This window comes from Balaenoptera ricei, chromosome 3 (assembly GCF_028023285.1).
Source record: "Balaenoptera ricei isolate mBalRic1 chromosome 3, mBalRic1.hap2, whole genome shotgun sequence".
In the NCBI taxonomy this organism is placed as follows: Eukaryota; Metazoa; Chordata; class Mammalia; order Artiodactyla; family Balaenopteridae; genus Balaenoptera; species Balaenoptera ricei.
Window position 1 is genome coordinate 48,306,904 of NC_082641.1, and position 18,359 is coordinate 48,325,262.

General features: G+C 36.3%; 1 protein-coding gene across 2 annotated transcripts in view; it reads left to right on the plus strand.

The window, feature by feature from the left end:
• Window positions 1–18,359, plus strand: part of NDUFAF2 (NADH:ubiquinone oxidoreductase complex assembly factor 2) — a 182,222-nt gene that overhangs the window by 950 nt on the left and 162,913 nt on the right. The gene's annotated exons all lie outside the window — the stretch shown is intronic.

Here is an 18,359-nt window from a genome sequence, read left to right on the forward strand (position 1 = left end):
TTTTGTGTTGTTCCAGCGCCGCGATGCAAAAGATCTCAGGCTTTGGGGTCAGAAAGGCATGGGTTAGAATCTCAACTTTGAGATCTAAGAGGGATCACAGACAAAGTATTTGTCCTCCCCAGGTCTCAGTATCCTCACATGAAAGTTAGAGATGATAATAATACCAATAATATTGAGAAACACTAAGACCTTTCAAAGTTGTGTTCCATTCATTTCCCATAACTCTTGAGGGCATTTCTTCCTCTTCGTAGAGGATATGTAAAGTGTATTCCTTGATTTATTACTCAAAATTGTTTTGCCTAGCCCTTTTCTGTAACTTATTTTAATATCTTAGACTTGTTTCCCTAATGAGCATTTAAACTCTATCAGGGCAGGAAATAAGTCTTAAAAAAAAAGTCCACAAAGAACCTAGAATGGTGGTGAAGTGTTTCTTGACAGGAAGCAGAGGGAAAAATGTTTCTTTTCCATAAGTTGTCAGGTAACATTAAAAAAATACAAAAAACATCAGATTGACCTTTTTAAATTGAAGTATAATTTACATACAGTAACGTTCATCCTTTTTGGTGTATGGTTTTATGATTTTTGACAAATGCATACACTCATGTATCACCACAATCAAGATATAGAACAGTTCCATCACCCCCAAAAGTCCCTCCTACCCCTTAGTATTTCATTCCCTCACCCTGCCCTTGACAACCACTGATCTGTTTTACGTTCCTACAGTTTTGCCTTTTCTAGAACATCATGTATAATAAATGGAGCTATACTGAATACAAGATGCAGTCTTTTGAGTCTAGCTTATTTCACATGGCATAATGCAGCTGAGATTTATCCATGTATCAGTAGTTCACTTTTGTTACTAAGTAGTATTCCCTTCCATTATATGGGTTTACCACAGTTTATTTATCCGTTCAGCAGCTGAAGGACATTTAGGTTGTTTCTACTGTTTTTGGTGATTGTGCGAAAAGCCTCTATAAACATTCCCATATAGGATTTTGTGTGAACATAATTTCTCTAGGGTGAACAGCTAGGAGTGGAATTGCTGAGTTGTGTGGTAAATGTATATATAACTAACTTCATAAGAAACTACCAAACTGTTTTCCAAACTGGTTGTACCATTTTGCATTCCTGCCAGCAACACATGAAAGTTCTAGTTTCACATTCTCACCAGCACTTGGTTTTGTCAATTTTTTTTGTTTTTATTTTTATTTTAGCCATTCTAATAGGTAGATAGTGTTATCTCATGGTTTTAATTTTCATTTTCCTAATGACTGAGGATGTTGAGAATCTTTTCATGTGCTTATTTGCCATCCATGGATCTTTGGTGAAGTATTTGTTCAAATCTTTTGACCATTAAAAAAAAATTTGTATTCATTTCATTGAAAATACAGTATCGTTAAAGAAAGACTTAAATTAACAAAATCATGTGTATTCTAAAATGGTATAATTTGTGAGTCACAGGTTATGTTTATCTTATAATTTTATTATTAAAATACCAAATTGTTTTCCAAAGTGCTTATGCCAGTTTATGCTTCAATTAGCTTGATATTTTGAATCCATGTACTCTTTTTTTTTTTTTTTTTTAATTTTATTTATTTATTTATTTATGGCTGTGTTGGGTCTTCGTTTCTGTGCAAGGGCTTTCTCTAGTTGCGGCAAGTGGGGGCCACTCTTCATCGCGGTGCGCGGGCCTCTCACTATCGCGGCCTCTCTTGTTGCGGAGCACAGGCTCCGGACGCACAGGCTCAGCAATTGTGGCTCACGGGCTTAGTCGCTCCGTGGCATGTGGGATCTTCCCAGACCAGGGCTCGAACCCGTGTCCCCTGCATTGGCAGGCAGATTCCCAACCACTGCGCCACCAGGGAAGCCCCCATGTACTCTTGATTGTGAGAAAATCAGGCTTTTATCAATGATGTAGTAGAATCACTGTATGCTGCTGTCTAATGTCTCTGTGTGTCTCAGTTCTTAGATAATTGAGGACTGTGGTACAGATGTGTTATACAGTCTGTAAGTACCATTACACATTTCCTAAGCCTTCTACTATAAAGCAAGGGAAAATATTTTTAGTTTGTTTTCAAGCAAGTTTTCAAAAAATAAGCCATCTAACTTTTCTATTTCCTTGATATGAAAGGTGGTTCTTTGGAGGTCTCCTTGAGTTTTCTTTGAATTGCACAATTGAACACCATCAATGAAGAGTGTTTAAGAACCCTTTAGAGGAAATTAATTTTTCTTTTAATTCAGTTGATTACTGTGGTGCCAGTCATCAAAGAACTACTATATTTTCCACATAGGGTTTTATTTAGTAAGAGAAAATCTGTTGTTATGTAATTAAAAATAAGTCTTGAGTATTGTCTAGTCAGCTGAATTTAAGTTTAGGACTGTGGAAATTTTAACTTTTTTAAAAAAAGCATATTGGTATTTCAGGATAAAAAGATTATGAGTATAGCATGTACTCGGCATTTTTAATAGCAAAGTGTTGATCAACATCTTTTTATTGAAAGCTTGCTTGCTCTATAGTAGATTGTTTAGTAGAAGATTCCTCAAACTTGATCTAGAAAATTCCTTAGTTATTGCACCCTTCTTATTTGTAATTTCCCTGAGTTTTTATCCATACGATTCCATTTATCTCATGCTTCAAAAGGTAATTCTCTTCCTTTCTAAGATAAATTCTTGTATTTGTATACTTGATTCTGGCTGGAACCTCTTTGAACCTTGTTTTATTATTTTCATCTCCTTTTGCACATTTATTAAACATCTGCACCCCTAAAAACTAACAAATTTGTTAACTGAAGAACTATTTTGAGTTGTTATTTGCTAATTGACATTGTGAATGTCCAGATTTTGGGGGTGGGGTGAATATTATGCATAGTATGCGAAAACACCTGCTTGGAGTATTGTGTTTGGTTCTGGACACCACAGTTTAGGAGAGATGCTTGAAAACCTAGTGTCCAGACAGGGATAGTTATGAAGATAAAATTTTCTAGAAATTATATACGTGAGTATTATTAGCTGTGAGTCTTGAGGAGGTTTACCCTTTGAAGAGAAGATTTATGAGGAACTTCAAGTATATGAAAAATCGTGGTATAGAAAAGGATTAGGCTTGGGACTTACCTGGTGGTCCAGAGGTTAAGAATCTGCTTTCCAATTCAGGGGATGCAGGTTCAATCCCTGGTTGGCAAACTAAGATTCCACATGCCACAGGACAACTAAGCCCGTGCACTGCAACTACAGAGCCCGTGCGCCACAACTAGAGAGCCCAAGTGCCACAACTACAGAGCCCACACACTGCAACTAGAGAGAAGCCTGCACACCACAATGAAAGATCCAGCATGCCGCAACTAAGACCCGACACAGCCAAATTTAAAAAAAGAAAAAAGGAAAGGATTAGGCTCATCTGTATAGCCTTTTAACTCAGAACTTAGATCAGAGGGTAAATATTTACCTTTTTATAAGAAGCAACTTTCAGACTGTTAGGGCTGTGCTAGAAAAAGAAGAGAGTGCCTTATGTTTGATTGTAGCTGGGAGAATTTAGGGAGATAAGTAGCTGGAAACATTTGATCAGCACCTTGAAGGATAAATACGATTTCACAAAGAGTGGTAGAAAAGTATATCTGGTTGGCACCTGGAAGGGATAGGAAATACCACAGAGATTAGAAGGTAGTCTCATGTGGGTAGACTTCAGTGTAAAAGAACAATAGAAGCTGTTCTAGTGAGGGGATAGACAAGGTCAGATTATAAAAGGCCTTGCATAGGTTTGAAATTTATGCTTCATTCTGTAGGTGGTAGGTAGCCATTGAAAGCTTTACAACAGAGAAAAATTTGTGTCATAATTAGAGCTATTAGAGAAATGACTCTGGAAGCCCTGGGAAAGATGAGCTAGAGGGGAAAGGGAGGGAACTAAAATTCTGTTAGGTGGGAGCATTGCTAGGTTTACCGTGATCCTGGATAGAGATCTATTTGGACTGAAGTGATGGAAAGAAAAGTTTGATTTGACAAAACTTTTGGACTTGGTAATGAATTGGACTGTTAGAAGGGGAAAGAAAAGAGGAGAGGACAAAGTTGATTTTATTGTTTTAATTCTGGAGAACTGGTGGATGGTGGTGTACCAATTCATGCAAATAGAGGCTATAAGGGACTAATGCAAATAGAGAAGCAGGCCTTAGGCTTGGGTTGGTGGAAGAGTAAATAGAATTTGTTGCTTATAACAGGGCAACTGTATAATCAGGCAATTGTATACTCAGATCTGCAGTTCCAAAGATGTCAGTGATTAAAATACAAATTTGGAAGCCATCTTAATAGAGGTGATCACTAAAACTGTAGGGATAGTTGGATTCAAGCAGGGAAAGAATAATAATAACATGATATTAAGAGACAGGTATTTGGGAACCCTGTCATTTCAGTGGCTTCCTGTTACCTGAGAATAAATCCAAACTACCTGGCTGGCATTCATAACCTTTGAGTCCATCTTGAAAGTGCTACTTGTTTTTAGTCTGATCTTTAGATCAATGGTTTTGTAAGAAGCCTAGATATTTATGCTATTAGGAGAGCTCAAACCTGAAAGCTTACATGATTTCCTATCAGGGAGTTGAATCAGATAGTATTTAATTTTCAGCATTCAAAAAATAACATTAAAATTAATTGAATGTAGTTATTTAAGCATTGCATCTAGTCTGTAACGTTGATGTTCCAAAAATGGAATCGGTTGGGGGCCAGGCGGGGTATCAGTGGACCGTAGGTAACAGCGATGCTTTCTTTTAGAATTCAGGACAAGTATTTCATCAAACATGGTAGATTTATTTTTGGAACACATTTTTTAAAATTGTATAACCTTCATTAAGGTTTTTTGTAGTGAATTGTTTACACTAGGCTACTGCCAGTGATTTTCAAGCTGTTCATAGTTTAATAATTATAAAATAAACCTATTCAAGTTCAGCATTTTATTAGAATATCTTACATTCTAAAAGATTTTTTTCATTTTGTGCTCAGTTTTTAAATGAAGCATTATTTGTACATTTATAGAAATTGTGAGCAAAGAAAAATCTGTGCTAAGATTTTAGTGAAAGCATTATTGCCAAATTATATTTTCTGTACTTTCTATATTTATATGAGTGTGTTTAGATTCACATATATCTAGATTATCAGTGTGCCAGACACGTTGTTTGTAATAACATTTCCTGAATTTTACATTTCATGCTTTTTGGTTAAAAGAAAAAAAAAGATGGCCTTTGAACATGGCGTTTCCGAACACTTTTGGGAAGCCAAATCAGAAAAGGTATAAACCGCACTTTAAAGGTGATCGTTTAAAATTGAGGTTTGTCAATCTAAGATTGAATTTTGTTTAAAATTGAAGGTTATTTTATATCATTTCTATGTGCTTCCTTTTTTAAAAAAATTAGTTGGATTTTACCTTTTTTCTAACCTGACAATCATTTGTTTTATTTATTTATCCATTTATCTTTAACTATTGAATTATGAAATATTTCAAACATAAAAAATAGAATGATAAACAAACCTCCATATACCCATCACTCACTTTAAACAGTTATCAACTCATGGTTAATTTTTATTTTCTCCCCACCCTGCCACCCAACTCTCCTCTTATTTTGAAGCAAATACCAAACATCATGTCTATTTACCTGTAAACATTTTCAGTATATATCCCTTGAACACAGACTCCTTTTTTTAAATATAGCAATAACACCATCATCACATATAGAAATCAAAAATTCCTTAATATCATCACATATTCTGTCCTTCACATTCCCTTGGTTGTCCTATAAAATGCTCTTATTTATTGGTTGATTTGTTTACTTAGTTTTGCAGTTGGTATAAATTGACCTCCAAACAAAATCTTTACATCATGATCACTAATATGTTTTTTAAGTCTCTTGTAGTTTATAGGTTTCCTCTTTATGTTAATTGTTTTTGCTCTATCTCTCTCACACACATACCCCTGCTTTTTTGGGAGTGGGTGTTAACAAAAAGTTACTTTTTTTTTTTTAATGGCTTTAATCCATTCATGTTTGTTGTAAGAAGTGGTATATTTCATCTTTGGTCATCTTATTTTTTATGCTTTGTTATTTATGTCTTCTTATCCCTACCTTTTTAGATGTCTTTTGTAGTATAGCCCTCATTTTACTTGAACTTGACTGTACTAAGTGAGACCTGAATGAATGCTACAGGCCTGTGGCTTCCTATAGGGTTCTGGTAGAATTTCTCTGGGAGAACTGTACTCAGTACTCAGGATGTCTTCACTTTCAGCCCCTGCAAGTGGGAATCTTAAGAATGTCAGTATCAGGTCAGAGTTGTAGTTGCCTATGAGAAATAGGGAAGGGACTCATTGGGATACTTAGCACATAATATTGTTTGGAGCCTTTTAAAAAAGATCTTATTTTGTGACGTCTTACAAGCTCTTCACATCACTGATAACTAGGCCTTCCTGTTCGGAGCACTGGTGGCATTCCCAAATTCCTTTGACTTGACCCTTACCATTTATTTGCCCCTTGCTCTCATACTTGCTGCTCTAAGATTGGGGTTTTCTCAGTACTTGTTTTTGGAAAAACCCATAGAAATTCTTTCCAGTGTGTCCTGTTATGTCTGTGCTGATTTACAGACCAGTCAGCATTGTTGGTTTTGCCTTCCATTCATCTTGTACCCTTCATTAATTTTCTCATGTGACAAATATTTATTCAGCACTGCTTTATGCAGAACATATCTGTTTTATGTATTTCAGGTCTATTGGCTTCAGTTTCTCACTTTTTGATGTTTAACTGTATCACTTGTCCAGTTTAGCTGCATCCTATATTCTTTAATAAACTCAATAGGATTTGGGAAGATAAATGAGGTAAATATAAATCAATGGCAATTTTAAACTGAAGTTTACATATTTAATTTGTAACACAAATTAGCAACACATTTTTTCCTCCATTTTGTTCTCAATTCACGATACCCTCCAGTCCTTTTAGCAGTACTTCCATTAATGATAGCTGTCATTCATCGAGTGTTAACTGATTAGTTCATGTTTTTACAGCAGCCATATAACTAAGGATTATTATCCTTATCTTAAACATGAGGTGTTTATTTCATTTTGAATACTTAAATGAACTTTATGTGTATGTGCGTGGGTACAGAGTAGGTACTCAAAAAATAGCTGTTCATTGAACTGAGATATTTATGGACCCAGAATTATAAAAGCAAAAATAAAGCAAGATTTTTAAAAAATGTAGGAAATGATGTAGTTTTACAAAATCTTAAAACAGTGATTAAGGCATATTTTTCTTTTTATTTATTATAAATGGGCCAAATTATTCTTCAGGGATTGAAATATTCTCATTAGAAATAAGACTGTCTTTTCCATAACTTTTCTAGTGTGGTTCCAGTTTGAACTTAGCTTAGTTGCGAGCATCAAACTTCTGTTAAAATACCGAGTCATGGGCTTCCCTGGTGGCGCAGTGGTTAAGAATCTGCCTGCCAATGCAGGGGACACGGGTTCGAGCCCTGATCTGGGAAGATCCGACATGCTGCGGAGCAACTAAGCCCGTGAGCCACAACTACTGAGCCTGCGCTCTAGAGCCTGCGTGCCTAGAGTCTGTGCTCCTCAACAAGATAAGCCACCGCAACGAGAAGCCCGCGCACTGCAACGAACAGTAGCCCCCACTCGCTGCAACTAGAGAAAGCCTGCGCACAGCAACGAAGACACAACACAGCCAAAAATAAATAAATAAAATAAATAAATTTATTAAAAAATTTACTCCAAAAGATACCCAGTCATATTTTTTTCCTTTCAGGATGAATGAATCATCATCTGATAATTCAAAACCTGCATCATCCAACTGTTAACGTGTGATTATAGAGCTGCATTGTTTTATGTGTTTTTTTTAACATCTTTATTAGAGTATAATTGCTTTACAATGGTGTGTTAGTTTCTGCCTTATAACAAAGTGAATCAGCTATACATATACATATATCCCCATATCTTCTTCCTCTTGCATCTCACTCCCACCCTCCCTAACCCACCCCTCTAGGTGGTCACAAAGGACTGAGCTGATCTCCCTGTGCTATGTGGCTGCTTCCCACTAGCTATCTATTTTACATTTGGTAGTATATATAAGTCCATGCCACTCTCTCACATCATCCCAGCTTACCCTTCCCCCTCCCCATGTCCTCAAGTCCATTCTCTACGTCTGCATCTTTATTCCTGTCCTGCCCCTAGGTTCATCAGAACCATCCCTCCCTTTATTTTTTATTTTTTTAAAACATCTTTATTGAAGTATAATTGCTTTACAATGGTGTGTTAGTTTCTGCTCTATAACAAAGTGAATCAGTTATACATATACATATGTTCCCATATCTCTTCCCTCTTGCATCTCCCTCCCTCCCACCCTCCCTATCCCACCCCTCTAGGTGGTCACAAAGCACCGAGCTGATCTCCCTGTGCTATGCGGCTGCTTCCCACTAGCTATCTATTTTACATTTGGTAGTGTATATATGTCCATGACACTCTCTCACCCTGTCTCATCTCACCCCTCCCCCTCCCCATATCCTCAAGTCCATTCTCTAGTAGGTCTGTGTCTTTATTCCCGTCTTGCCACTAGGTTCTTCATGACCTTTTTTTTTTTTTTTCCTTAGATTCCATATATATGTGTTAGCATACAGTATTTGTTTTTGTCTTTCTGACTTACTTCACTCTGTATGACAGACTCTAGGTCCATCCACCTCACTACAAATAATTCAATTTCGTTTCTTTTTATGGCTGAGTAATATTCCATTGTATATATGTGCCACATCTACTTTATCCATTCATCTGTCGATGGACATTTAGGTTGCTTCCATGTTCTAGCTATTGTAAATAGAGCTGCAATGAACATTGTGGTACATGACTCTTTTTGAATTATGGTTTTCTCAGGGTATATGCCCAGTAGTGGGATTGCTGGGTCATATGGTAGTTCTGTTTTTAGTTTTTTAAGGAACCTCCATACTGTTCTCCATAGTGGATGTATCAATTTACATTCCCACCAACAGTGCAAGAGGGTTCCCTTTTCTCCACACCCTCTCCAGCATTTATTGTTTATAGATTTTTTGATGATGGCCATTTTCACCAGTGTGAGGTGATACCTCATTGTAGTTTTGATTTGCATTTCTCTAATGATTGGTGATGTTGAGCATCATTTCATGTGTTTGTTGGCAATCTGTATATCTTCTTTGGAGAAGTGTCTATTTAGGTCTTCTGCCCATTTTTGGATTGGGTTGTTTGTTTTTTTGATATTGAGCTGCATGAGCTGCTTGTAAAATTTGGAGATTAATCCTTTGTCAGTTGCTTCATTTGCAAATATTTTCTCCCATTCTGAGGGTTGTCTTTTTGTCTTGTTTATGGTTTCCTTTGCTGTGCAAAAGCTTTTAAGTTTCATTAGGTCCCATTTTTTAATTTTTGATTTTATTTCCATTTCTCTAAGAGGGGGGTCAAAAAGGATCTTGCTGTGATTTATGTCATAGAGTGTTCTGCCTATGTTTTCGTCTAAGAGTTTGATAGTGTCTGGTCTTACATTTAGGTCTTTAATCCATTTTGAGTTTATGTTTGTATATGGTGTTAGGGAGTGTTCTAATTTCATTCTTTCACATGTAGCTGTCCAGTTTTCCCAGCACCACTTATTGAAGAGGCTGTCTTTTCTCCATTGTATATTCTTGCCTCCTTTATCAAAATAAGGTGACCATATGTGCGTGGGTTTATCTCTGGGCTTTCTATCCAGTTCCATTGATCTATATTTCTGTTTTTGTGCCAGTACCATACTGTCTTGATTACTGTAGCTTTGTAGTATAGTCTGAAGTCTGGGAACCTGATTCCTCCAGCTCCATTTTCCTTTCTCAAGATTGCTTTGGCTATTCAGGGTCTTTTGTGTTTCCATACAAATGGTTAAATTTTTTGTTCTAGTTCTGTGAAAAATGCCATTGGTAGTTTGATAGGGATTGCACTGAATCTGTAGATTGCTTTGGGTAATATAGTCATTTTCATAATGTTGATTCTTCCTATCCGAGAACATGGTATATCTCTCCATCTGTTTGTATCATCTTTAATTTCTTTCATCAGTGTCTTATAGTTTTCTGCATGCAGGTCCTTTGTCTCCTTAGGTAGGTTTATTCCTAGGTATTTTATTCTTTTTATTGTAATGGTAAATGGGAGTGTTTCCTTAATTTCACTTTCAGATTCTTCATCATAAGTGTATAGGAATGCAAGAGATATCTGTGCATTAATTTTGTATCCTGCTACTTTACCAAATTCATTGATTATTAGCTCTAGTAGTTTTCTGTTAGCATCTTTAGGATTCTCTATGTATAGTATCGTATCATCTGCAAACAGTGACAGCTTTACTTCTTCTTTTCCAATTTGGATTTCTTTTATTTCTTTTTCTTCTCTGATTGCTGTGGCTAAAACTTTCAAAACTACGTTGAATAATAGTGGTAAGAGTGAACATCCTTGTCTTGTTCCTGATCTTCGAGGAGATGGTTTCAGTTGGCTGTGGGTTTGTCATATATGGCCTTTATTATGTTGAGGTAAGTTCCCTCTATGCCTACTTTCTGGAGGGTTTTTATCATAAATGGGTGTTGAATTTTGTTGAAAGCTTTTTCTGCATCTATTGAGATGATCATATGGTTTTTTTCCTTCAATTTGTTAATATGGTGTATCACATTGATTGATTTGTGTATATTGAAGAATCCTTGCATTCCTGGGATAAACCCCACTTGATCATGGTTAATGATCGTTTTAATGTGCTGTTGGAGTCTGTTTGCTAGTATTTTGATGAGGATTTTTTCATCTATGTTCATCAGTGATGTTGGCCTGTAGTTTTCTTTCTTTGTGACATCTTTGTCTGGTTTTGGTTTCAGGGTGATGGTGGCCTCGTAGAATGAATTTGGGAGTGTTCCTCCCTCTGCTATATTTTGGAAGAGTTTGAGAAGGATAGGTGTTAGCTCTTTAGAGCTGCATTGTTTTTGATGATGTCATTTCAACCTATTTGTATTTAGTATTTAAATACACTAAAAACCATAATTAATTGGTGTTCAATTAAGACATAGTTATTAAAAGTCAGAAAAATAAAATGGTCAGAATTATTAAGTAAGGTGTGTCTTTTTTCTGTGGATAATTGGAAGATTATGATATATAGTTCTTTAGAATGTGATATTTACTCTAACATTTGGGAAATATTTTTCCAACAGGTGGCAGCATTGTCTTGAAAAACGTAGGTTGCCAGTTTATTAAATATTTTTCTTTGAGCCGATTTGAGGAAGGAATCTTTTCTTTAAAATAATTGAATTTATATTTTTTCTTCCAAATAAACCCAGCACTACTGCTTTATAAAATGCTAATCATAAGACAAGGATTTCAAAATGACGCTATGGATTATTCCTAGTCAGTAATGCACAGTGATATAAGTGACAGTTATGTTTTGAAGAATTGACCAAAATTTTAAAAGATCATACATACAATTTTTCCAACAGTAAGTAATATTCTGTCTTGAGTTGTTGGAGATAACATAATGTAATCATAACCATGGACTTCATCACATTCATAGAATATCCTAAAATGTTTTATGATTTTACTTAAACCATGCCTTCTGTTTAGAAATACCTGAAAAAAGTTGAACTTCTTTTAAAATCCTTTGTTGAATATAAAATAATAAAAATGATTAATTTTTTATATAGGTTATCTTAGTGTTCTTTGAATGTTAGAATTTTCATTTTCTTATCTTCATTTTAAAGTTTCATTTCTTAATTGTGTTTTCCTCTGAGATTATTTCAATTGCTTATTGAACTTCCTTAGTTTGTGTGTATATACATGCATGTACTTAAACACTTAATTGTATTTTGGTGAAGGGAAAATATCAACATTTTCCCTGTAGTCCTTGATTGCATTCCTGTCTCATACCAGTGGAATCACATCAGAGTCATACTTTTGTCCAAGAGAGATACAGGAGCATGAAATTATTCACAGTCATACGGGCAATCCTTTATACTGTCTTTAAGAATTTAAGGAACTATAATCTTCAATTCTGCCTTTCCCTGCCAGGGAAATATGGGACCTTTTGATCAGAAATGGAAACTAATAATGAATGAGTGACTAAGCTAGTTATATCTGTTTCTAAGTGAGGCTGAAAATGTTTCATGTAAGAGAAAAAGAGTTATTGTCCTTTTTTGCTTTGAGGATCTCATAATTGCTTTACATTAAGAGTAGTAATGTCAGTAACGGCAATCACTGTAATTAGTATTACTAAATCCTGTGAATTAGACACTATTCCTAGCACTTGTCATGATTCACTGATTTGTGGAAGAATTACAACAAATGAGGAAAAATAATATATCTAGTGTTGATTTGTCAAGGTCATTTAGTGGTGAGCTCCATTTTTGTTCATCATTGAACCCAAGTTGCTCTGTCCAGGTAAATAGTTGAAACTGTTACTTTTCTTACTTAGCCCTCTCACTTTTCAAAGTACTACTCAGTTCGGCAGTTCATTTTTGCTGCTATTTGGAGACTGTCTAAGTGTTAGTTACTCTACAAGAATTACAAAATCAAAAGAGGAGATCAAGATGTTGGAGTAGGAGGACGTAGGACTCACCTACTTCCATGAACACATCAAAAATACATCTACATGTGGAAAAATTTTCACTGAAAACTAACTGGAGAAAGACTCCTGTACAACCAGGGCTGTAAGAAAGATCCATACAGAATTGGGTAGGAAGGGAAGAGAGGTGAGAGGGTTGGGACCTGTGCCCCTGGGAGGGGACTCAGAAGAGGAGATCCTTGGGAGTGAGCGGTTCAAGCCATATTTTGGGTGCACCAGCCCTGGGGTCTGACACTGGGAAGCTCAGTCCCCTTGGCCAGTTGGATGGGCAGTGGGACTAACAGGAGGGCTCTTGGAAGCTTGGACTCTATTTGTGAGGAGTGCACATATGCTTGCTTACTCCTGAAACAGGGCAGACTGAAACTGCCTCGGTCACTGGCTGGTTTCCCATGACTGCCCTGGCATTTGCCCCAGCCTGAGCTGAGCGATTGCTGTAGCCCCGCTTGCTCCATGATGCAGCTCCACATTGGGGTGAGGGCTGCCATAGCTGAGGGGAGAGCTCCGATATGAGGCACAAAGGTGGCTCAGACCTGTAGTGGCCTCTGAGCAGGGCAGGGGCAGCATTGTGGGCACTTACACAAGCAGTGCATCAGAAGCAGTCTGGGACTCTGACTTTGGCTGGACTGCCACAGCCCATGCCCCCAACCCACTGATTGCCAGCACCTGCCCCACCTGCTCAGTGGCACAGCTCCCTGCCATGGCAAGGGCTGCAGCAGCTGAGGAAGAGCTCAGCTGTGAGGGACAAATGCTGTTCAGACCTGAAGTGGCATCTAAGCAGGGCAGGGACAGCCGTTACTGATGCTTACACAGGGAGCTCATCAGAAGCTGTCTGGGTTGCTGACTGCAGCCGGGGTCAACACAGCCCACGCCCAGACCCACACTAAGGGCTTGCACCAGCCCCTCTCTCTCCAGCACTGCTCACCTCTGGGGCAACGGTGCTGGTACTGGGAGGGAGAAGAACACACACTTAAAGGGAATGGAGGCAGCTCAAACCCGACCCTCAGGGCTTCTGCTCCAGCAGCTTGGGACCCACCACCCCCAATAGAGTGGTTTTGGATGCTAACCAAAGGAGAAGCCTCAGCTCTCACTTGGCTCTCTAGCATCTCCATCTCCAGCACCACCTCCTACCAAGGTGAGTGCTGCTAGCTAACCCTGGGGAAAGGTGTGACTTGCTCTCCCACCAAAGCCACTGGGCACATGCAACATGTATAGGGATGTTCCTATACAAGGACACTGCTTTAAGATTGAAATAGCTAACTTTTCCACCTAATTTCATAGAGACAAAGAAAGTTAAGCAAAATGAGAAGATATGAGTTTGTTTCAATTGAAAGAGCAAGAGAAAAACCCTGAAAAAAACAACCAATGATACAGAAATAAACAATTTATTAGATAAAGAGTTCAAAGCGTTGGTGATAATGCTAACTGAATTAGGGAAAAGAATGGATGAACACAGTGAGAATTTTAGCAAGGAACTAGACAATATAAAAAAGAACCAGTGAGAACTGAAGAATACAGTAACTGAAATGAAGAACATACTAGAAGGAATTAACAGCAGATTAGGTGATACAGAAGAATATATAAGTGATCTGGAAGATAGAATAATGGAAATCACCCAATCAGAACAGCAAAAGAAAGATAAAATTTAAAAAATGGGAACAATTTAAGGGACCTCTGAGACAACATCAGGCATACCAACATTTGCATTAAAGGGTTCCTAGAAGAAGAGGTGGAGAAGGGGGCTGAAAATGTATTTAATGAAATTATGGCTGAAAATTTCCTGAATCTGAAGAAGGAAAAAATATCCAGTTACAGGAATCACAGAGGATCCCAAACAAGATGAATCCAAACAGATGCACACATATCTTAATTAAAATGACAACAGTTAAAGAGAGAATTTTAAAGGCAACAAGAGAAAAACAAAGAGCTATATACAAGGGTCCTACTGTAAGGCTATCAGCTGATTTCTCTGCAGAAACGTTGCAGGCCTGAAGGGAGTGGCATGATATATTAAAAGTGCTAAAAGGGAAAAAAACTGCAACCTGGGATTCTCTACCCAGCAAGATTATCATTTGGAATTGAAGGAAAGATAAAGAACTTTTCAGAAAAGCAGAAATTAAAAGAATTCATCAATACTAAACCAACCCTAAAAGAAAGGTTAAAGGGTATTCTGTAAGTGGAAAAGAAAATACTATAACAAGAAATAAGTATCTATAGGAAAGGCAAATCCCACTAGGAAAGGCAAATATATAGTAAAGGCTGAGGATCAACCAAGTAAGTAAGCTACTACAAAAATTAAAAGATAAAAAAATTATAAAACCAACTGTAACTACAATATTCAGTAAAGGGAAACATGAAGATGTAAAATATGACATCAGAAACACAAAATGTAGGGAGGGGAGTAAAAAATGTAGATCTTTTAGAATGTGTTTGAACTTATCTACATGTTTAAAACAAGTAGATATAGTTAGAAATCTAAGTATATGAATCCCATGGTAACTGCAAATCAAAAACCTACAATAGATATACAAAAACTAGAGAGAAAGAAACAGAAGCATAACACTAAAGAAAATCATCAAACCGCAAGGGAAGAAACCAAAAGAAGAAAACAACAGAGAGCTACAAAAACAACTAGATAACAAGTAACAAAATGGCAATAAGTACATGCCTATCAATAATCACTTTAAATGTCAGTGGACTAAATGCTCCAATCAAAAGACATAGGGTGGCTGATTGGATAAAATGACAAGACCCATTTATATGCTGCTTGCATGAGATTAACTTCAGAGATAAAGACACACACAGACTGAAAGTGAGGGGATGGAAAAAGATATTTCATCAAAATGAAAATGACAAGAAAGCAAGGGTAGCAATACTCATATCAGACAAAGTAGACATTAAAGTCTATAACAAAAGACAAAGAAGGGTGTTATATAAGATAAAGGGATCAATCCAAGAAGAGGATATAACATGTATGCACCTAGTACAGGAGCACCTGAATATATAAGCAAATGTTAACAGACATAAAGTGAGAAATTGACAGTAATACAGTAATAGTAGGGGCCTTTAACACCCCACTTACATCAATGGACAGATCATCCAGACAAAATCAATAAGGAAAATGGTCTTAAATGACCCTTTAGACCAGTTGGACTTAATCAGTATCAACAGGACATTCCATCCCCAAGCAGCAGAATACACATTCTTTTCAAGTGTGAATGGAACATTCTCCATTTAGATCACATGGTAGGTCACAAAATAAGCCTCAACAAATTTAAGAGGATAGAAATTATATCAAGCATTTTTTTCTGAAAACAGTGGTATGAAACTAGAAATCAATTACAGGAAGAAACATGGGAAAAGTATAAACACATGGAGACTAAAACAACATGCTATTTAAAAACCAATGGTTCAATGAAGAAATCAGAAAATACCTCAAGACAAATGAAAATGGAAACACAACTTTCCAAAATATATGGGATGCAGCAAAAGCAGTAAGAGGGAAGTTTATAATGATACAGGCCTTCCTCAAGAAGCAATAAAAATCTCAAATAAACAACTGAACCTACCATCTACAGGAATTAGAAAAAGAAGAATAAATAAAACCCAAAATAAACAGAAGGAAGGAAAAAATAAAGAGGAGAGAGGAAATAAATAACATAGAGATCAAAAAAAAAAAAATCAATGAAACCAAGAGGTGTTTTTTTGAAAAGCTAAACAAAATTGATAAACCTTTAGCTAGGCTCATCAAGAAAAAAAGATAGCGGGCCCAAATAAACAAAATAAGAAATGAAATAGGAGAAATAATAACCAATATCATAGAGATACAGAAAAAAAATAAGAGTACCACCAACAGTTGTATGCCAACAAATTGGACAATGTAGAAGAAATGGACAAATTCCTGAAATATACAGCCTTCCAAGACAGAATCAGGAAGAAATAGACAATCTAAACAGACCCATCATTAGTAGTGAAATTGAATTTTTAATTAAAAAAAAAAAACAGCAAACAAAAGTCTGAGATTTGATGGTTTCATGGGGAAATTCTACCAAACATATAAAGAAAAGCTAATACCTATTCTCTCAAACTGCTCCAAAAAATTGATGAGCACTCCCAAATTGATTTTATGGGGCCATTATTAACCTGGAACAAAAATCACACAAAGACACTACAGAAAAATAACATTACAGGAGAATACCTCTGATGAATGTAGATGCAAAAATTCCACCCCCCCAAAATATTAGCAAATTGTATTCAGTAATAAATAAAAAATACATGCCACAGTCAAGTGGGGTTTATTCCAGGGACACAAGGATGGTTCAATATTTGCAGACCAATCAATGTGGTCTACCACATTAACAAAAGGAAGGATAAAAATCACATGATCATCTCAACAGATGCAGGAAAAGCATTTGACAAAATTCAACATCCATTCATGATGTAAACGCTCATCAAAGTTGGCTTAGAGGGAACATATCTCAACATAATAAAGACCCATTTATGGCAAACTCACAGCTAATATCATACTCAACAGTGAAAAGCTAAAATTCTTTCCTCTAAAATAAGGAATGAGACAAGGATGCCCACTCTCACCACTTCTATTTAAAATAATACTAGACGTCCTAACCACAGCAGTCAGAGAAGAAAAAGAAAAGGCATCAAATTGGAAGAGGGAGTAAAATTTTCACTATTTGCAGATGACATGATACTATACATAGAAAACCCTAAAGTCTCCACCAAAAAACTACTAGAACTAGTAAATAAATTCAGTAAAGTTGCAGCATACAAGATTTATACACAGAAATCTGTCACTTTTCTATACACTAATAATAAACTATCAAAAAGAGAAAGCAAGGAAACAATCTGTTTAAAATCACACCAAAAAGAATAAAATACCTAGGAATAAACTTGACAAAGGAGATGGAAGACCTACACTCTGAAAACTATACAACATTGATGAAGGAAATTGAAAATGATACAAAGAAATGGAAAGATATCCTGTGTTCTTGGATTGGGAGAATTAATATTGTTAAAATGTTCAGACTACCCAAAGCAATCTACAGGTTCAGTGCAATCTCTATCAGAATACCCATGACATTTTTCACAGAACTGGAACAAGTAATTCTAAAATTTATATGGAACCACAAGAAACCCTGAATTGCCAAAGCAATCTTGAGAAAAAAAGAACAAAGCTGGAGGTATCACACCCCCGGACTTCAGATTAGACTACAAAGCTGTGGTTATCTCATTTCTTTTCTTGCAGTGCTTCTGCTGCTTTTTTCTCTTAAGCAGCAGCAGCAGAATAAAGAGAAAAGTAGTCCGTTTGAGAGTATAAAAGCCCTTGAGACGGTTTTACTTTAAACCTAAGAGATTTCTTGTCATTTTACCTCTAAAATTTGATTTTCTTTTTCTAAGATGTTATTTCTGAAGCCTCCCTTTTTGCTTTTGAAATGAACCTACATTTAGTGACTGTTCTTAGCAGTGTCTTTTTTTAAAAAGAATAATCAGATATATTGTTTTATGCCTATGTGCCATCTAGGGAGACAGATGGTATAATAGGAGGAGAAATGGGCAGTTCATAAGACTAGAACCACCTCCCACCACTTTCATTCATCTCTTTAATAGTCATTGAATATTGTTTATGTATCAGGCATTTACTAGAAGTGTGTGTTTAAAGCAGACCTTATTTCTTAGAAATGTTATTTTCATAAATTTCCTAATCATATTTCTGTTAAGATCTAGTTTCTA